Source organism: Adiantum capillus-veneris, chromosome 3 (assembly GCF_014529385.1).
Source record: "Adiantum capillus-veneris isolate H3 chromosome 3, ASM1452938v2, whole genome shotgun sequence".
Lineage (NCBI taxonomy): Eukaryota > Viridiplantae > Streptophyta > Polypodiopsida > Polypodiales > Pteridaceae > Adiantum > Adiantum capillus-veneris.
This window is the reverse complement of record NC_140933.1, coordinates 101,749,665-101,770,762: the sequence shown is the minus strand read 5'-3', so window position 1 is coordinate 101,770,762 and position 21,098 is coordinate 101,749,665. Positions and strand designations below refer to the sequence as shown.

Below are 21,098 nucleotides of genomic sequence, written 5' to 3'. Positions count from 1 at the left end.
AGAAAAATAGTACTTGAAAAAGTAGGCTACTTTTCTAAAATTTCCTCTTGGCAAATTCAATGAAAGGAATTTTGTATGTTTGGAAAAATGATTTCTCCCGAACACTGTCTCTCTCTGTCCCAGCCCTCCGTCCGGACTACGCTGAAAAAGGCCCCCCCTTTGCGCTCTGTGTGTGTGTGTGTGCCAGCCCTCCGTCCGGCGCTGAAAAAGGTCCCCCCTTTGCGCTCTCTCTCTGCTAGCCCTCTGTCCGGCGTTGAAGGCAAGGGGAAAGGAGAAATTTCGCCCCAAAATAGAGAAAATTAGTCTAAAAGCCCAAAAAATGAACCTAATTTTCTAAGATTTCCTCTTGAAAAATTCAAGAAAGGGAATTTTGTATGTGTGGAGAAATGATTTTTCCCGAACGTTGCTAATAGGTCTTGAGTTCAACTCTGCTCATCGGCTACATTTTTAAGGTCTATCTTGGGATAGTTTCCTAGGACGTTAAAACTCTCTTCTTCTTTTCTCTCTCTCTCTCTCTCTCTCTCTCTCTCTCTCTCTCTCTCTCTCTCTCTCTCTCTCTCTCTCTCTCTCTCTCTCTCTCTCTCTCTCTCTCTCTCTCTCTCTGTGTGTGAGCCACCAGTGTTGGCCACCGCTTTGAGGCTTGCACCCAAGTGTTCGGGAAAAAATGTGTCTCGACTTAATATCGTGCCGTTATCAATTTCAAAAATGCCGGTTGAGGGCGAAGGGAAAGGGAGATATTCCGTCCAAAGAGAGAAAAAATAGTGTAAAAATATGAAAGAAAACCTAATTTTCTAAAATTTCCTCTGGAAAATTCAAAGAAAGAATTTTGTATGGTTGGAGGCTGGGCAGGCTGGGCAGGCTGCGGCTGCCGGCAGTGTGGGGACGCTTGGCAAGAGGAGGAGGGGGGGGGGGGGGGGGGGCATTCTCGATGATGAAAAAGACACTGCGCGCAGGTAGGGGCTCTCTCTCTCTCTCTCTCTCTGTGTGTGTATCACGCAGGCGGCAGGAGCCACGATCTCTCTCTCTCTCTCTCTCTCTCTCTCTCTCTCTCTCTCTCTCCTCTCTCTCTCTCTCTCTCTCAGACTCTCCCTCTCTATCACGCAGCCAGCCGACCGGGGGCGATCCCTCTCTCTCTCTCTCACACACACTCGCTGTGACGCCTGTGCAATCGCCTGTGTTGACGCCTCCAGGGCACACTTGTCGGACTATCCTACTTCCGCCACGTGTCAGGGGGGGAGCCGGAATCCCCTCCCCCATTATCTGTAGTATAGATGTAGCATTCAGGTCACTCACTAGCCTTACATGCATACATAATTCATGTATTTGATGTGATGACCAGCATGCCTACGTCATACATGCATGTGTAATTTTCTCGTGGCATCAGTGAAAGCAGGATTTTTATCATTTATATGCTTTGCAAGCTAGCTAAATCTTAATTAGGTGTGGCGAGGATGGAGCCCTACAGTCAAGATTACTTCAAGGAGGAGTACGCAGGTGATATGCGGAACACCGAACCCATCTCACTCGACGAAGGCATCCGGCGAAGCCAGGAGTTCTTGCTTTCCTTGCAGTTCCCTGAAGGATACTGGTGGGGAGAGCTGGAAGCTAATACAACCATCACCTCACAGACCATCATCCTCTACAAGATGTTTGGCATCGACCACCGAAAGCCCGTGCAGAAAATGGGCAACTACCTTAAGCTGCAGCAGTGTGATCATGGTGGGTGGGAGCTTGGTGGGAGCTTTACTATGGAGATGTAGGCCATCTCAGTGCCACTATAGAAGCCTACATAGCATTGCCTCTCCTTCATGTCCCAAAAACAGATCCCGTTCTCCAAAAAGCTTACACGTACATCATCCGTCGGGCAGGTATCTCTAAATCCCGCATCTTCACCAAGATTTTGCTTGCTCTAATAGGCATCTATGATTGGAAAGGCATTCCTTCTCTGCCTCCATGGGTTGTGCTCTTACCTGGCTGGTTTCCATTCACCTTGTACGACATGGCGTGCTGGGCGGCGCGCGGGTGCGTAGTGCCTTTGACGATCATTTGCGGCAAAAAGCCCGTGTTTAAGCTGAAGCTAGAGATGAGCTTTATGCTGAGGGAAGGAAGAATGTGCGCTTCGGCTTCACTTTTGGGGGAAATTGGACTGACAAGATTTTTATAGGGATAGACTATACTTTCAAGGCGATGGAGAAGATGGGGCTCGTACCGTTTCGGCGATGGGGTTTGCAGGAAGCAGAGAGGTGGGTGCTAAAGAGGCAAGAGGATTCTGGAGAGTTTCTTGGTTACTTTCCTCCCATGTTTTATGCGATGCTTTGCATGAAGATATGGGGCTATGATGTGACACACCCCGTACTCCACAGAGCTCTCTCTGCTTTGGAGATGTTCTCAATAGAGAGGAAAGACCACTGTGTGGTTCAATCTGTAGTATCACCTGTTTGGGATACAGCTCTTGTGGTAAGAGCTCTTGTCGAGTCGGGGTTGCCGTCAGATCACCCAGCCTTGCAAAAGGATGGAGAGTGGCTCCTAGAAAAGCAACAAAAGCAAAGCAGGCTATGTGCCCCCAGGAGGCTGGGCATTCCAATTTTTCAACAGATGGTACCCAGATGTTGACGATACTGCCACTGTGGCAATGGCCTTGCACTCCATCAAGCTATAGAAGGAAGATGTCAAAAATGGGGCTATTGCATGTGCTGTGGATTGGATGAACACTATGCAAACACAAGGAGCTTTTGACATGTTACCATATAGAAATTCGTTTTGGGTTCCATGTACTTCCTAGATCTAAGTAGGAAGTAAGGAGCTTTTTGCTAGATTGAACTAGAAAATTCATAAGTTACTATATGATAGGTCTATAATTGCTGGATGGAACTAGCAACTTTCAAGTACCTCTAGATTTCCTATATAGTACTAAGTGGAGTTGCCACATAGAAGTAGTAAATCTTAGGTCTAATGCAATTACTATATAGCAACTATGTTGACTTGCTAGTTGGAAGTAGTAAAACCCAATTCCACACAATTACTATATAGTAACTATGTTTACTTGCTAGTTAGAAGTAGCAAATCCTAAATTCAATGCAATTACTATATAGTAATTATGTAGTCACTAGTTACAAGTAACAAATTCTATCTGGTCCAACCCACTTACTAAGCATGCCTTTCCACATCGCAATATAGTGATTACTTTATACTAAGTACTAATCATAATACGTATTCTTTTAATATATGTATGTACTATGGTACTTATACTATGTTTTATTAAGCTATTTTGTGATGTTTTTATTTTTTCTCGTAATTTATTTTTGCAAAGAAGCATCGGACTGCATTATAACTCTCATATTCCATGACCTTGAAAAAATCAATACCTAAGTTTGGGCACTTGTCTATATCATTTCTCATATCTTAGAGTTTTTTTGTCTTTTTAGAAGGTATATTGTATGGTGAGATTTTTCCAAGGAAAGTTGTGCAAGACCTATTTACTGTGTCTACTTTCAAAGGAGAGATTGTGGTGCCATCTCTTACTTTTTTATGGTATGATTATGAAAATAATTATTAGTGTAGCTTAGAGGTGATACAAGTACTGCAAATGGTGCTACACTCCTTGAAACTCATTGCATATATATCTAGTTCAACGGGAGAATGTATTCCCTACTACAAGAGGCAATAGATTGAAAACTTTAAATGTCAAATATCCATATTAAGGCTTATAAATTCCATCTCTACTTGATGCTTGTCCATACATTGGGGGCTTTTTACAAGGAAGATACTCTTTGTTGTGAGATCAAATTTCTCCAAAAAATAAAATAAAATTGTAGCTTTTCATAAGAACAATGATCGTCTATCAAATCAAGATGCATATCTAGAATTTGAGTTGACTATGTAGGCTTTGGAGATGATTTGCTTCATTATTTTTAGGTATAAATTGTCCTTTTTTGGAGGTAATTTGTGGCAAATTACATCCCTAGCAATGGCAAGCACTCAAAAACGGATCTCATTTGTCAAAAAGGAATAAAAATTAGAAAATAACGCACAAGGGTATGTCGGGAAATTTTGAAATTTGCGTATTATGGGAATTTCCACAAATTAAAGGAGTATTTTGGTAATTTTTCCTATATTATATATATATATATATATATATATATATTTATTTATGTTGTTTCACATCAGGTGAAGGTGTAGTGAGAATGGGAGATTGTTCGTGATTGCTTATCAAAGCATGATGAGAGAGCGAAGAATGGAAGTAACCTCACAATGTGGAGCTCATGCCTTTCTGTTGTGATCTAGTTCATTGAAGCAGGAGACATTGATCAACTTGTATTGAAGGTGTCTACGATGAAGCTAATTGCCGATATCTTGTGTGTGTGATGCTTGGCATATGAAGCACAAGAGAAGATTGAGGAAGGTATGAGGTGAAGACACAGGAAGGTACACATCTTTTCCTACGTCGAGGGATGCAAAAACAACGAGAGAAGCATCCTATGCCGGGCTCTCTCTCTCTCTCTCTCTCTCTCTCTCTCTAAATTGCAAATGTTAATACTTTATCAAGAATTGGAAGCATGCAGAAAAAATGAACCTCTAGGCTTTGGCTATGTTACATCAAAACTCAATAACTTTGCATGTAATCAACCCTATTTAAAGGCTCTTCTAATGAGTTGACATACATCAAGTTACATCAACAAGGCAATATGGTTATCGATTCATGATGCTTCAATTCCTCCTTTCCCTTCTTGTGCCCCCCAATGTAAAGCCAATCTCTCTCTCTCTCTCTCTCTCTCTCTCTCTCTCTCTCTCTCAAGTGTGATCAATCACCATACTTTAGCGAATTGGATAATTCCAAGACATGCCAGATTGATATCCAAACATTCAAAATGAGATGAATATCAACTGTAATTTTTTGACCACAGAAGTACAGATACAAAATGGGAATTACACCATGCACACACTGGAGGAAGATATCATGTATGCAATAGCATTGTCACACTCCGTTGCCTGCACTCATTAAATGCAAAGTTTGTTAGTCATCTCAAAGCCATAAAACACCTACGAATTCTTCTGCGGATTAGGTCCATCCATGTAGCTGTCAAGCTTTCTCACCACGCAAATGTGGCCGCAATCTACAAGCTGCACAAAGAGGGTATAGGATGGTAGTTTCCCAATTTATTGGCTTGTGAACATCTCAGGAGTGTTTGGGTCACATATCCGACACTTCGCGGGGCACGGCTCACCACACATCCCAATACAAGGATGACCACATTTTAGAGCTTTGCCACAAGGTGTGTCACATCGAGACCTTGTGCATATAGAACTGCAAGGAAGACTACAAGAATAGTGTTCACACATCCAGGACATGGCAGTAAGCATGGGACACAAGGTTTCTCACAAGTATGGGCACAACGCTCATGCACACAACGATTAAGGCATGGTTTCTTGAGGCCACAGGGCTTGCATGGTGCACCACATGGCAACTTGCATATGTGGAAACAGGGCAAGGGAATTGCACATGGGTGGTTGCAAATGCTCACACGCTGCTCAACATGGCACCTTGCACACGTACTACTGCAGCTGTGTCCACAAGGCAGCTAATGAGAGCAAGGGTAGGAGCAAGACTGCCACAATCCTGAGGTTAGTCGATGGCATTGTATAATAGCTTTATGGCCGCAGAGCAAGTTCGCATCGACCATCGAACGACATTGTATTGAGGAGATATGTTCCGCTAGACTGCATACCACCACCTGAATGTACCTTTGCATTGCAACTCATAATTTTTCTATTACTGCATTTTGCTTATGCGACATGACCGTAAGCTATCTGCGTGCTGAGAGAGAGAGAGAGAGAGAGAGAGAGAGAGAGAGAGAGAGAGAGAGAGAGAGAGAGAGAGAGAGAGAGAGAGAGAGAGAGAGAGAGAGAGAGAGAGAGAGAGAGAGAGAGAGAGAGAATATGGCTTGAGCCGTTGCAACCCTAGCTCATCATCGCCCTATCCCTGCATAACAAAAATACATATAGCCTACGCTCATAACGAGCCATGGGTGCACCAAGATCCAAGCAGAGCATACCAGTAACAATCCATACATTGGGGGCTTTTTACACGGCAAATAAGTGGTCAAGAGTGTATCGAGTATATCCAATGTGGTTCCACATGAAGCGTCTCATGAGGTTAGTTTAGAATTTCTCAAGTACGGAAATGGTGGCTTGGTTAGATTACTTAGGGTGGCTAAGCTTCCTCTAAAGTTTGGTGCATTTTTTACTTAGTTTATTTTGGAGTTTGGTCATAAGACAGTGTAGAGTGTACCATAGGAGGACTTATCACGAGTGGATTGGGATAAAGTGACTCAACGAGGGCGCCTTTAATGTTTTGGAAGATGTTTCAAGTAGGGAGTAAGGGTTGGAGTGCATGTTGTGCTATATATCGTATCTCTATATATAGCCCCCTGCTCCCCTCTATATAAACTCATCTCGTGTGACCACTTAACACACCTTTACGGTTTGCAAATGTGGTGTCGTCCCTCTCTCCTCTCTCTTGTGCGTGGTGGTTCAACATGGTATCAGAGCCTCACAAAGATAAGCGAGGAGTTTTGCAGTACCGAGAGCTCTGCATGATAATGATATCATGGAATTGAAACATCACGAAAGATTACGGAGATGTCTATAATACTATCATGGCGTAATGAGTCTGCCTGTAGTGTGACACAACTTCATGAGGAGCGTGGTTCAATCACGTAACCATGAGAGATTATTTTGTGCCAAGATCCATGACTCATGATGAAATTCTACAGCTCAGGTTCCCCTAGATTGATGCCCTTTTGAAGAGCTAAGATCTCCTTGACAAACTATATCATCGTGAGTTCTTTTGCTCATCTCAACATCTTCCATTGCCACATGTCTTCAAGATGCAAGCATAGGTGGTGATTGCTCACTTTGCACCTTTTGAAAAAAACTCAAAGCTTCTTGGCCCTACCACATTTGTCATACATATCGACCAAGGTAGTGCTAAGGGTAATGTTGTTTTTCAACAGTCAGGCTGGCAATATCATCGTGAGTTCTTTCACTACAATTCATTACTATTGTAATCATGTCTACTACAATCTCCATCATCATCACTTCATTGACTTTTGTTGTATCTCGACTACGGTATTCACTTCTCTAATCATGTGTATCGTCACTGCTGCTTATGTCGTCAATGTTGCTTATGTGTTGCTCCTCTTCTTTCAATTTAGCCTTGTGCTCAAGATCTTTTTGGAGATCTTGCTTTTACACTATATTTCTCTAAATTTGTATCTCAAATTTTAAGCTTTGTAGGTAAGGGGTATGTCTGTGTAGAACTGCAAGAATCTCTGCGGCCAGAAATCTCTAAGGCTATGCAATCTACCAAGAAACAGAGAATCAAAGCAAGGTTTGCCAAACGGTTGGGAATAGGATTACCGTAACGAATGGCCTTCGTGTTGCAATTACATATCGTATGTTTCTTTTGCCTCATTGACCTCTAAAGTACGCATGGATTGGCTGGGAGCTGCTGGCAAAGCCATTAGTCTTGCACTATCTAATACTGATGCGGTCTCCACTTGCTTCCCAAGCTCATTTGGGTGCTGCCAATTTTGAGTACAAGCAAGGTAAACAACTCGATCAACATGCCAAAGTCTTGTATGTCAGGTAATGCACAAGACTCCCGTTAATGTCTAGGTTAATTTCTAGGTAATGCACGATCAGGGCACTCGATGGGTGAGGGAGGTGTAAGGGGAGCGACGATGGCAGATGGCAAGATTTCCGTGGTTGAAAAGGAAAAGGGGTGGCGAGAGCGTAAGCTGCAGCTGTGCATATATATATATTTTAATAATGTTGCAGTTTGTAGCAGCCTTGGAGCATAGCCCATGTGTTTCGACTCTTCTCTCTTGAGCACCCTACAGGGGTTCGAATTCCATTCACTGGCTCTTTTACTAACAAAACCAACACCTTTGAAGTAAGTTTGTTGCAGGGATCTTGCGAGATTCGCGTCTGATTCAATATAGAACCTACCAGTCTTCCAAGTTGACAGTCTGTAATGCCAGTATGAGTAACCCAATTGGACGGTTTTAGGTTGATTGATTTGGGCCCACTAAAATTAAAGGTGTACCTACCTCTATCCTATCGCTTGAAATTAACCAAGCGGTATGGCGCATGGGCGAGAACCCAGCTCAGCGCGAGCCAAAAGGAGAAATCCTGCATCGCACCGCCCTAGCTCGCAAGCTCTGCATAGTTTAGCATTAAGCTTTTGGCTGGAGATATACTCATGCGCGCATACACAGCTACTGCTGCTCCTCTACATACACGCAGGAGCAGCGCTCTGCTCGCGGTGCCGACCGTGCTGCTCTTTCGCTACAGATGCGCGCGACTGCAGATCAAGGTGCTGCTCTAATTATAAAGAGCTTCTAATTATATAGAATTAAGGTGCTGCTCAATTCTACAGACGTCGCCCTGGCCCAATTATATTGCGTCTCAGCTCATCAATTAACTGTTTAGTGGCTAGGGTTGGCGATACCCACGAGCCTCGATCAGCGCCGTCTTCGAATTCCTGCTGCTGCAGCTTCGACTTAGCTCTACTTATACAGACCGCGTCGGCTGGTGCGTGCTAAATAATATTCGTTCTCAACGAATTCGGGACTGCTAGCTCGACAGCAGACGGCAACTCAATATCCAAGTAAGCTTTGGTAATTAAATCGTTGATAGCTTTAATTTAACACATTTATTTAATAGTTAAATTAAAGTACAGTAGTAGCCTGTTCAGGAAAAATCATTTTTCGAAACATACAAAACTCCTTTCCTTGAGTAGGAAATTTTAAAAAATTAGGATATTTTTCGGGTTTTTACACTATTTTTTTCTATTTTGCGGTGGAATTTCTCCTTATCCTCTTGCCCTCAACCAACATTTTTGAAACTAGAAATGGCACGATATTAAGTTGAGACACATTTTTCCTAAACACTGATTCAACACGTTGAAAACATGGTGATATTGTTTATTGAGCAAGCTCGAAAAAACTAGATTTATTGAAATATATTTTATGATATGCATTGTGAGAGAGAGAGAGAGAGAGAGAGAGAGAGAGAGAGAGAGAGAGAGAGAGAGAGAGAGAGAGAGAGAGAGAGAGGAGAGTAGGCTTGCCAAAACCTTTTCTTTAACCATAGAAAATAAGCACAAGACTCCCGTTAATTTCTAGGTTAAATTTGAAACTAGAAATGGCACGATATTAAGTTGAGACACATTTTTCCTAAACATGGTGATATTGTTTATTGAGCAAAGCTCATGAAATATATTTTATGATATGCATTGCGAGAGAGAGAGAGAGAGAGAGAGAGAGAGAGAGAGAGAGAGAGAGAGAGTAGGCTTGCCAAAACATTTTTCTTAACCATAGAAAATAAGGACAACACTCCTGTTTGTAGGTTAAATTTGAAGCCTTTGTCGGCAACTACGCTAAAATGTCTTATATTTGTTGAATAATCAGGGTAAAAAAGAGATCTAATTATTGGGTGCGTAGACTTGATGTGTATTTAGAGAGAGATAGATAGATAGATAGATTTTATTATCGTTCTCGGAGGTCAAATATGACCTATGGGACCAAAGTTACATGTGATGTAGTATGTGTATGGCTGATGAGTGACTCTCGATGCTCCAAAATTGTAGTGATGAGAGTCGCAATGGAGAGCCCACACTTTGGCTGGGAGAGGAAAGTGTGTAGGTCTAAGTTATGGCTGAAAATGTGAGAGAAGCAAGTTCGGATGTGATCAAAAGCTGGGCACTCTAGTAGTGTGTGGTACTCAGACTCTCGAACTTGCAGTGAGCATAATGTGCACAATCGATTTGACTCTTCTCCATTGCCCCAACGCCCTATCTCGCATCGAAGGAAATGGGAGCTAAGCCGAATTGCTGCGATAGTGCGTATCGCGGACAAGGGAATAGGCTCAAGCATGTAAGTGTGAGTACGGTTTCCTCTCTCAGCGAAGAACATGGTTTTGTAGTTGGGGGCAATATAGGTGGTGTAATGTATGAAGCGTGACCCACCGGATTTCTCCCAAGCCGTAATACATTGGCGTTGTAGAAAAGCTTCATTCACTTGAGAGTCAATTGAAGCATCATGTAGCAAGTGTAATGCATCTCATCTCCCAAACCACTTCTTTATGTCTTGCATCCATCCCGTGCTCAAGATCTTGCTTTTATGCGTCTTTTATGTGAGAGAGAGAGAGAGAGAGAGAGAGAGAGAGAGAGAGAGAGAGAGAGAGAGAGAGAGAGAGAGAGAGAGAGATTTTAATAATTACCACTTCAAACTTATTAGGTATTTGCAATCACATTGTCGTTATGGAAAAAGATCAAGAATTGCCTTGGAATGTTATGAAAGCAAGAGATTATAAGGTTCGCTTTGACCTCGTGAAAAGCGTTATTGATGGCTTGAAGGAAAACGGAGTCAACATAGATCATTGGCCAGAGACCTTCTATTATTTATTTGGCAAAGATGGGCCTCCCACATGTGTAGTAACCATCTTTATAGACGATTCTATAGGGTGGCATGTAAAATTGGGTGTGCTATCATTGAAAGCATGTCTTGGGCTTGTATCTGTTTACAAAATCTCTACCCTAGGATTCCAAAGTATGCCTATTGATGTAATTCACTCTAGGCTAAAGATTTTACTAAGCCTCATACCCAACAATAAAATTTGGAGTTGTGTTCTTCCTCCATTGGTTGTAGAAAATGCTCCAGGCTATGATTATAATTTGTGATTAAGAAAGTTCTTATTTAAAGTGTGTCATCTTCTTTCATTAAAAAGGATCAAAACTTCTATTCTTGCTTTGTTTTCTTTCTTAATGATGATCTCAAATCTGTATTGACGTAAGAATTCTTTCTGAAATATAGAGTGTTTATTAGTCATGAGTCAAAGTCTATCTTGGAAGTGCTCGTGCGATTACCTTTGCAAACACTTATCAAATGGGTGTGCTTTTGTAACAAAGAGGACTTTCTATCATCACCGTCAACAAGATGCACTGGGAAAAGTCCACCCATCAGTAAGTAAAAGGAGAAGGGTGCAACTAGAGTCAGACTGCCCTTCCACGTCAGCTCTGGTTACACCTCTATCTACACCTACAACTATGTCAGATCTTCTTGAACCCCAAGTTTCTCCCTCTATTGGTCCAATTAGTAGAGTGGAAAGGGTTAGTAAGGGTGAAAGACACACTATTTGCCGTTGCTAACTGTATTGCGGAGGCGGTCGACAAGTTCATGCTTCGACCTATTATCGTCATCAAGATCTCTTAAAAAAATATGATAGCTTAAAAAATAAGTTTGGCTTAGCTGAACATGGGCTATCAAGCGAGAACTTCGCCTACGATCATGTGCAAGACTCAAGGTGACCGTGAACACATGTCATTTGAGGCAGTAGTGGATGATCAAAGCCAAAATGAGGCTCCCATGGACACCAATGATGTTCTAGAAGATGATTTCTCTATTTTGTACATGGAGCTCATTGAGAGAGTAGTGGAACTACAATCTCTATGGGATGAACATCGATTACCAATAGGTGTACAAGATAAAATGCTTCGCTTGATGTTCGGCGATTTTGGGGGATCAAGGGTCAGTTGTCCAAGCGCCAAGCAAAGTTTAGTGAGACTGCTAATTCAGCTCCCATCTACATGGGAAGGAGACCTTGGTGGTATTAGAGTCCCTGCATGTTGGGACCAACTACAGACAATGCTGAAAGGGCTCGGAATGATTCCTGCCCAACGTTATCGTGTCTGCACAGGATATCAAGGGGCAAGGCATCCGCCACAACTCCTTCAACCAAGTTCGGAAGATAATTTTATTGGAGAAATGCCAAAGTGTTTATGCTCTAGAGAACCTCGCTCTAAAAAGCTAAAGCGAGATTGCCTTGAGTGTTGTGAAAAATGCCCCGTTTGTGAAAAGCCAAGGAAGTGTATGCTATCTTTCGACTATATACCAATTGGACCTCAATTAAAGCTTTTGACTAAATGCAATACATTTTGTCATGAGATGTTGAATGTATGGCCCCATAAGCAAGAATGGCTTCCTGAAATTGTAAACGATGCACAAAGAAGGATCGTTGATTTCTAGAATGGAATGAAGTTCCAAGAAGTAAAAGATTTCTGGGATCCAATGGTTTTATATGAGCTACCAGTGGTTTTCTCTAATCCAGTGTGCAAAAAGATCTACACCACTTTTCCAAGCTCTAAGCGACATGAAGCCTTGCAAAGAGGATGGGATGCAGATAAAGGAGCTTATCAATTCACGTGTCTCGAATGCTTGGAAGATATTCAATGCAACAAGAAATTTCAAAGGGTTAGTTATCCATGTATAATTTTTGTGACATTATTTCACTCATCTTTAATGCTAAGATGTGTGATGGTGTGGTCAGGGTGATCCCCGTAATGTAGCATTGTTGCTTCATTGGGACGGTTTTCAGACGTCCCGGACGACTCAAAAAAGCTGTGGTGCTGTGGAGATTTTGTTGCTTAATGCAGGTCCCAACTCCTCCATAGAGGTCTTGCCAATCTTGTTTATCCCGCAAAGTTGTAAAAAGAGTATAAAGAGCTCTGGCGATGTTTTTGCAACATGCTTAACTCCTTTAGTGGATGAGCTAGAGAAGTTATATCTTCATGGAGTGGATGTGATATATGAGTATCCAATAGAAAAAGTTTTTGAGGATCCTGAAGGTTATTCAAAGTTGTGCACGATACGCGCCATGGTGATGATGGTTACTGGAGACCACCCTGCACAGTGCAAGATAGGCATGTTCAAAAATGGAGGAAGTGACTTTTGCAGGCGTGACAAGGCACAAGCAACTCTAGTGAAAGATGGTACGAAACTGGATGGTCGATATCTTTATAATGAAAATCGCTATCAAAGTAGATTTCCACCGCCACATAGAATAGTTGGTGAGATGAAAGCTGCTTTGGAGGAAGCCAGGCGATGCTGTACACAAGTTGAAAAGGAAGCAGCCTTGAAAAAAGCAGGTCTCTCAGAAGTCTCCATCCTGTGGAGACTTACTGACTTATATGGTTTTGATGTATCCCTTGACTGCGTGTACGATGTGATGCACACAATGTCATTAAATATATTTAAGAAGTATATTTCACATCTAATTCAAAAGGCCAATGCTTCTCAAAAGAAGGAGATAGATGCAGCTGTGAGAGAACTCACCAAGGTGATGCCTAGCTCAATTCGATATGGACGGTGGCCAAATGCTCCAAGTGTCTATTGTGACTCTTTTAAGGCTGAGGAGAATCAAAAATTTATTCAGTGGTGTCTTCCTTATATTCTAAGGACAGTCAATGGGATAGATGAACATATGCAAGTTCTGGGCTATTTATTGATTGATATAGCTCATAGTTTCTACAATTACTCTAGAGATCATGGCTGGTCCATTGTCGATATTCAAGTGGTAAAATCACTTCTACAATCTTGGAGAATTCGAACGGAAGAATATCAGAGCAAATTCTTCTCCCTTGGAACATGTTGCTGGAAGTGGTGAGCTTCTTGATGATGTGATACGTCATGGTCTACATGATCGGTACTGGTGTTATATCTTTGAGCGTCTTGTAAAGATATACAGCACCATCAAGACAAATAATATGCAGGATGAAGCATCATTTGTCCAATATTATTTGAGGAAGTTCTTTACTAGAGTTTTTCAGATTGTGCAATCAGACAGTGATGGGCTTCTTCCGGAACAAAGATTCTTAAGATCTTTGCATGCCTCTATGGGTGGCACTTTCAGTAACTCCGCTATAGAAGACTACTCAGAGGAGTGTCCACTGCAACATATGGATGGTTTAGCAATTGTTTTGTCTATTGGTGCAGTGAAATCTTTGTGGAATACCATGTTGAAACATGGTCAAAGATCGTCATGTATAGATGGCCTTCTTCTCAAAGGCATTGCAATTTCAAAGAGGCGATGTGTTTATCGGAATCCAACAAGTGAGGAGTCTACCTTTTTAAGGAGCTTTTGGAACATTGAAGCAAGCATTCCTATTGCAGAAGTAAAGGCGTATGAAAAGGTTCTCTTCAGAGGGGAAATATACAAAGTTGGCTCTGATGTGGTGGTGAAGGTTGATGATATAAATCAACAAGTAGAGGGAAGGGGCCATTGGAAAGCTTCTATAACTTCTTTTTTCTCTATGCAGCATCAAGGAAAGTCCATGCTTTTCTTTGCAGGGAGATACTATAAGCAATGCATTGTAGGTGATACTCATTCAAACGATTACTTATTGATGCAGTTACAGGAATGAGTGTCCTTGAAAAGATACCGTTGTCCTTCACTTGGGATTGTATTCGCCCAATCTCATCTTTGCTACATAAGTTTATTCCAATGCCATTATCGAGAGGACATAAGTTCATAGCTTATGAAGTGAAAGACTTAAAGAGAAGGGATACATTGCTAGAGGAAGGACAATGTGGAAATGTTCCCTTATGGCTCCAAGAGCATGATATAGTAAAAGTATGCATCGAAAATGGAGGTGTGGAACAATTGAAGCATGCCTTAGTTAGGGAAATAAACTGTGAGGAAAAAATGGTAAAGCTTGCTATACTAAAGCCTCCTATGCATCAAAGCAATATTTGGAAAGTTCAAATAGAGGAGAATGAATGGAGAAGTTGGGATAGTTGTCTGTTTCTGCTCGAAGGTTGGGTTGTAGTGAAGAAGAAGATATCACTAAGCTAGGGGAGCTTGATCGTTGGGTACCTATTATATGGTGCTCCAATGAATGATTATATTTTGTAATTCACTATTTGAACATGTCTAAAATGTGTCAAGTTTACATTTAATTTTGTACCCCACTATTTGAGCATGTATACAATGTGTCAAGTCTATATTTAATTTTGTAACCCACTACTTAGATATGTCTATATTGACTTAAGTCTCTTTTCTTTAAAGTGATTTAACTTGTTTTTATTGGTGGTTGTTAATTATTTTTATATGTGTGTGCTTGTTTGACTTTGTTAGGGTGAATATGAGTGGTCCGCAATCTATTCTAGCTGCATTGCTTTCGAAAGCTCATGATGAAGCTCTCAAAGAGTTGAGTGTATGGAGAGCCAATTATGCTGGGAACAAAAGAATTTTAGGAAATCCTACTAGCATTACTACACATGGGGATCCACCTTGTGCAGCTAAATATGATCCAGAGATATATGACCAGGTGTTTAGACCTCCACCTCCCACACATAGAGATGCAGGGAAGCTTTATGGTAGAAATTTTCTTTTGAAGTATCATCCGGATCAATATGGAGTGTTATACTCTAACTATGGGGAGGTGGGAAAATGGTTTGCAAAAGTTGACTCTATTGGTGACCTTCGAAACAATCTTGAACGAAAGAGTCAAGTTATGAGCATCATTGGAGACAACATAGGCAAACTCAAAGACATTGTCATAGATGGAGCTTCTTATCCTTGGAAGGAGGAGGATATTTATTTATGGTGTATCAAGTCTCTTGCCACTAAGCGCAAGTATACCAAACTAAAGGCCCACCAATCAACGTCTTCCTCGAGTGGATCTACTGTATGGTTATTTAACGCATTAATAAAGTTATGTTTTTTGTGTGTTTTATACTTACAAGATATTTTTAATGCAAATATAGGCCATAAATAATGATTTACATGATAAGGATGTTGGGATGCAACATGGAGAATTCAATGACTTGGATAAAGATGATTCTCCTAACAAAATGGTAAGATAGTTAGCATGAATACTTAGTGGCTTATTTGATGCTTTGTTTCATCTATATTTTATTTTCAATAGGTAGAGAATGCTCACGATGACAATGCTTTGGCAAAGCTTACTGACATGGATACTATTGTGGTAATTGAAAACAAGATGGAAAAGGAGGCACCAGCTAATGTGAGTCATTGATTACTACACACTATTCATCTTGAGCTTTTAAATGTGTGTTCTTAAAGTTAAATTTGTTTATGGTTTATTTATGAAAACTTAGGAAGATGTAGAAGTATATATTCCAAAAATTCCTTGGCAAAATAATGATGAAGAAAATGATGCTTATGAGGTATGTTCAAAAGTACTCTCTCTCTCTCTCTCTCTCTCTCTCTCTCTATATATATATATATATATATATATATATATATATATATATATATATATTTCACTTAAATTATGATTATTTTTTTATTTAGGAGTATCAAAGATTTATATCAGATGTGAGCTTTGGGGTTGCTTTGGAAGAAAAAAAATCTTATGAGAGTTCACATGGTGTTGATCATAACCATGTAGAGAACAAGGTTTGAGTTTGAAGTTATGTTGTTTGATGCATAAAATACATTTTTTGTATTGCTTGATTATTGTGATTGTTTGGTATATAGAAAATGAAAGATAACACTTCAAGTGAATTTTGCGATTCAAACGTAGATCTGCTCTGAAGAAAAAGTGTGCGAAAAAGAAAGGTATGCTAATAATATATTTGTGTTGAGTAGCTTGATCGATATTGGATTTTACTTTCTTTTATAAGTTGTTGTGTGTCGTGTTTTTAGGCTACGAGTAAGCTTCAAGAGCTTCTCAAAAAAAAGGAGAAAGCTTCAAAGGTTTCCAATAACAAAAAGAAAAAGGTAAATTGGTTAAGTTAAGCTATATAAATGAAATCTTGGTAACTAGGATTAAAACTATATTGTTTTCATGTTTAGGAACTATCAAGTGGATCCAGAGAAGAGAGTATTATTGATGAAAGCTCTGTTTTAGAAAAAAAGGTGTGTATTTTGTTAGGTGTACTACTTTCACTATACTTTGACTAATACACATAGAGTTTAACTAGATGATGACTGATACTCTTTGTTATTTTTTTGTAGACACGAGAGTTATGTGTAAGTGATAAAGAAGCCATTCTAATGAAATGGCTTGGTACTAAGAAGGTTGAAGACATTTATCATCTTGTAAAACCTACTTATACTGCTCTCAAAAAAACACATTCCTTCTTCAAGAGGAAGGCGGGTGACACCAATTCTTTTACCATGTGTGAGGATTTAGTGACTTGGCTCTTAGTGAAGAGCATAGTTTGTATCAATTTTGATAAGGTAGGAGTTTTGTCACTCAAAGATGTGGAGTTGGCAAATGAAGATTGAGATTTGTATCTTTGAAACTTCTATGTGTTTGAAAGTGACATTATCTTATTGAACTTTCATATTTGGTTACATGTACCTCTCTTGTTAAGTTGATTAAATCATTTCCTGAATCACTTAAAGATTTGACTTAGCATACATTCTACTAGTTTAAATTTTCTATATGTCTACCTAGTTTAAATTTTCTAGGTCATTAACTAGTTTAGATTTACTAGGTGACTTATTAGTTTGGATTTGCTAGATGATTAACTAGTTTGACACACTAAGGTCAAACTAGCAAGTGTGAAGAGTTTCTAGTTAGATCTAGCAACTTAGTTACTATATGGTAGTACCATTTGCCATATAGTAACAAACTTACTAGATTGACCAACTAGAAACTGTCTCACAGTTGTTAGTTTGCACTTTTACTAGTTGTGTGTATTCAAACTAGTGAATCATCTAGCAAATTTATATTTTTTTCTATATGGTAACATGTCAAAAGCTCCTTGTGTAATTAAAGCAGCAACGGTGGGTGGGGAGCCTATGACATAGACAATGATAAGAGCTGGCTGAACTCTATGCCCTTTGCGGATTTGAAAGCCATGACTGATCCACCCACTGCAGATGTGACTGCAAGGGTGATGGAATTGGTGGGGAGCCTGATGGAAAGCGGGCAGGGTGAGGTGCTGGCACAGCGGATGCCGCCTAAGGTGCTGGCGAGAGGATTGGCGTATCTACGGGATGAGCAGGAGGAAGATGGGTGTTGGTGGGGGAGGTGGGGGGTGAACTACATATACGGGACGTGTGGGGCGCTGATGTCGATGGCATTGACGGCGCCGACGACGCACGGAGAGGAGATAAGAAGGGGGGTAAAGTGGCTGGTGAAGATGCAGAACAAGAAGGGGAAGGAAGTAAAGTGGAGTCGTATGGCGAGCCGGACGCGGGATCAGGAGGGTGGGGGAAAGGTAGATTGGACAATAGAGTTTAGGCCAGAGGCGGATGGGGGATGGGGTGAGACGTGCTTCAGCTACAATGACAATGCGCTGAAGTATAAGAATGAGGGGAGCACGGCGGCGCAGACGGCGTGGGCGCTGCAAGGGTTGCTGGCGGCGGGCGACGCCTTGGGTAAATACGAGCAAGAGGCTATGGAGTAGGGCGTGGAGTATTTACTCTCCCACCAAACGGAAGGACGGATCTTGGCAGGACCGCCCCTACACTGGAGTAGGATTCCCATGCCAGTTCATGCTCCGCTATCATTACTATGGCAACCACTTCCCCCTATCCGCCCTCTCACGCTATCGCGACCGCCTCCACGCTTGCAAATTCAAGATGCCCATTTAATTAGCAACCCCTACACCGCTGAAGCACCCCCACCATACATCAATAAGCCTCCTCTCCCCTCCCCCCCCACCTCTCTCTCTCAATATAGAATCTTTTGTTGGCACTGCCTGCTTGCTTGCAGGGAGTGATATAGCGGTGGTGCCTATGAAATGTTGTACACAGTTTTTATGCCTTTTGAAAGCTATTTTAAGATGATGCTTGGTTGGACTTGCATCACCAAGGTCGTGGATTTAACCCCCACTAAGCACCCTTTGCGGTATCTCAAGGCAAAGGATGGTATCGGGTGCCTGGCCTGATGCACGGTGTTGTTGGAATAAAAAAGCTGATTTGTCAGCACTTAAAAAAAAAAGGATGCTTCTTTTCAACATTCCTTCAAAGTTAATAAAAATAGCACTTTGGTTAAAAAAGCTAATTTGTTGACAGTCATAGCGCGAAGAGACTCTCTCTCTCTCTTTCTTTGAGTGTGCGTAAGCAACTCTCTCTCTCTCTCTCTCTCTCTCTCTCTCTCTCTCTCCCTCTCTCTCTCTCTCTCTCTCTCTCTCTAACAGTGCCGCCCTTGGCAAGTTAGTGACGGCCTTGTTCATTGTTACATTTATGCAACACCTATTGCCCCCTTCCTCACTATGAAAATCTCCAAGTGTTTACCGCACTGTTTTATCGCGTTTTGTAGAGAGAAGATGCAAATTCAAGTAGAGAAACACGAGAGAGGAGGATGGGGGGATTTTTTTTGTGTTTAAAATATTACCGCGACTGTATCTGTTGTTATTACCTGTACATTACCGTTGTTATTACCGCGTAAATTATCACTGTTATATCCGACAACCAAATTTAGCACCTAAACTTTCAAATTCTGGATTAACCCCCCCTCCCCCCTTTCAAATTTTGGTGTTTCCCTCCTCTCAATAAAAATTAAAGAATATTGTATAATTTTTCAAATTTAAAAAAGAAGAGAAAGAAAGAGAGAGAGAGAGAGAGAGAGAGAGAGAGAGAGAGAGAGAGAGAGAGAGAGAGAGAGAGAGGGGGGGGGGGGGAGGGAGGAGGAGGGGGGATATAAGATTACATTTGGTTACAACTAAAATAATCACTGTCAATTGATTAACATAATTGAACATATTCCCAAATCTAAAGAGAGGAAGAGGGGGGAGAGAGAGATGAATGGATTACACAACCAAAAAACTTCATAACTACAAAATGTTTATGAATCATCTTCCAAAAGATCTCAACATGAGGCATCATCCAATTCTAAGCCCATGGCTCCTAAATCAATAAAGAGAGAAACGCAATTGTCGTTTGTGGATGCATTGCCTTCATCATCTTCGAGTCTTCATCCTCCATCTCATTATCTTCATCATCATGACAATCATCCTCGCTAATACTTACTGCCGCCGGACTTGATTCATTGACCTCCCTCTCCTCTGTTTCCATCTCATCCAAAGTCGGAGGTGGAAGAGGGTCAAAGATAGTCTCCACTTCATTAGTGGAAAAAATGGTTCTCCCTCGAGGTGTTACAGAAATTACGAACAAAAGTTTTGGTTGGTGGATTGTTGGGATATAGATGACCTATAAAATAAAATCTCAAAGTGAGTAGCATTGGTATAACTAACACTACAAGCAAATAAGAATTAAAAAGGTACATGTCACCCACCTGCTCACGATTGCGTGGTAAAACTAAATTGTCATTATACCTCCTTGTGTGATGCACACTAGAGTCCACCATGTAGAGGCCATTCTCATGTCGTCTACAGACATTTACAAACCACTTGCCCTCGAAGATAAAGGTATGAAAGGTTCTAAAATTAACCTTTAGTATCTTTTCGATAGTTCCAGAGCACCTGGCTTCATCACCATCTGTGTCAAAGTTGCCCATGATGGCACAATCCATGGTGGTTTTATGCTCGTCAATGTGGCATGTACGAAAGTGACAACCTTTTGATCACATAGAGTTAAAGCAAAGGCACTACAAAATAGAAAAATATATTAATTTATCAAATACATATTAAAGATAATTTCAAGAAATAGCGTTACAATATGGTTTAGATATATGAGTACTCTACCTTTGGTACGTAGCCTCGTGCATACTCCCATTCTTTGCAGGTGATGTCTTCTCCGCGCGCTTTTGCCTCCGTCATTCTCTCATGAATCCACTCTGCACTAATGAGATCTGGGAAACATGCAAGGTGTCTAGGCATTGGGGGTGCCCTCCTTCCGCCATGTGCTTGTTTCCATGCTTCCGTCTCGTGCAAACGCCTTGTCTTTTCCACTGTCCACAAGTCCACCCACTTGGTCATAATCTTTGCATTAAAAATACAAAAGTTATTGACCACTCGGGATAGATTCATATCCATGTTAAGTAGTTTCGCCTTTCCACTTTGCAAGTGTGAAGTCATCCTTGCATCTTTCTCGTCTGACCACATGCGAGGCATTGAAGGATCAACTTGTGCCAAACACTCTGATATGTAAACAAATGCCTCTTGAACGATCCACCCTTCGGCCATACATACCTTTGGTTGAGACCATAGCCGCACAAAATCTTTGAGAGTCTTTAAACCTCTCTAAGAAGAACATCCATCATGCGTGCACTACTCCACATATAGCAATCTCCTCCACCATGTGAACCAAGAGGTAAATTTGACTAAGAAGGATTGATCGAGGAAATGCATCTTCAATGGCACACACAGTTTCTG

General features: G+C 41.1%; 1 pseudogene; it reads left to right on the top strand.

Moving 5' to 3' along the window:
- The first annotated feature begins 1,448 nt into the window (after positions 1 to 1,448).
- LOC147461398 (dammaradiene synthase-like) lies at positions 1,449 to 18,414 on the top strand (annotated as a pseudogene).
- Positions 18,415 to 21,098: the final 2,684 nt, after the last annotated feature.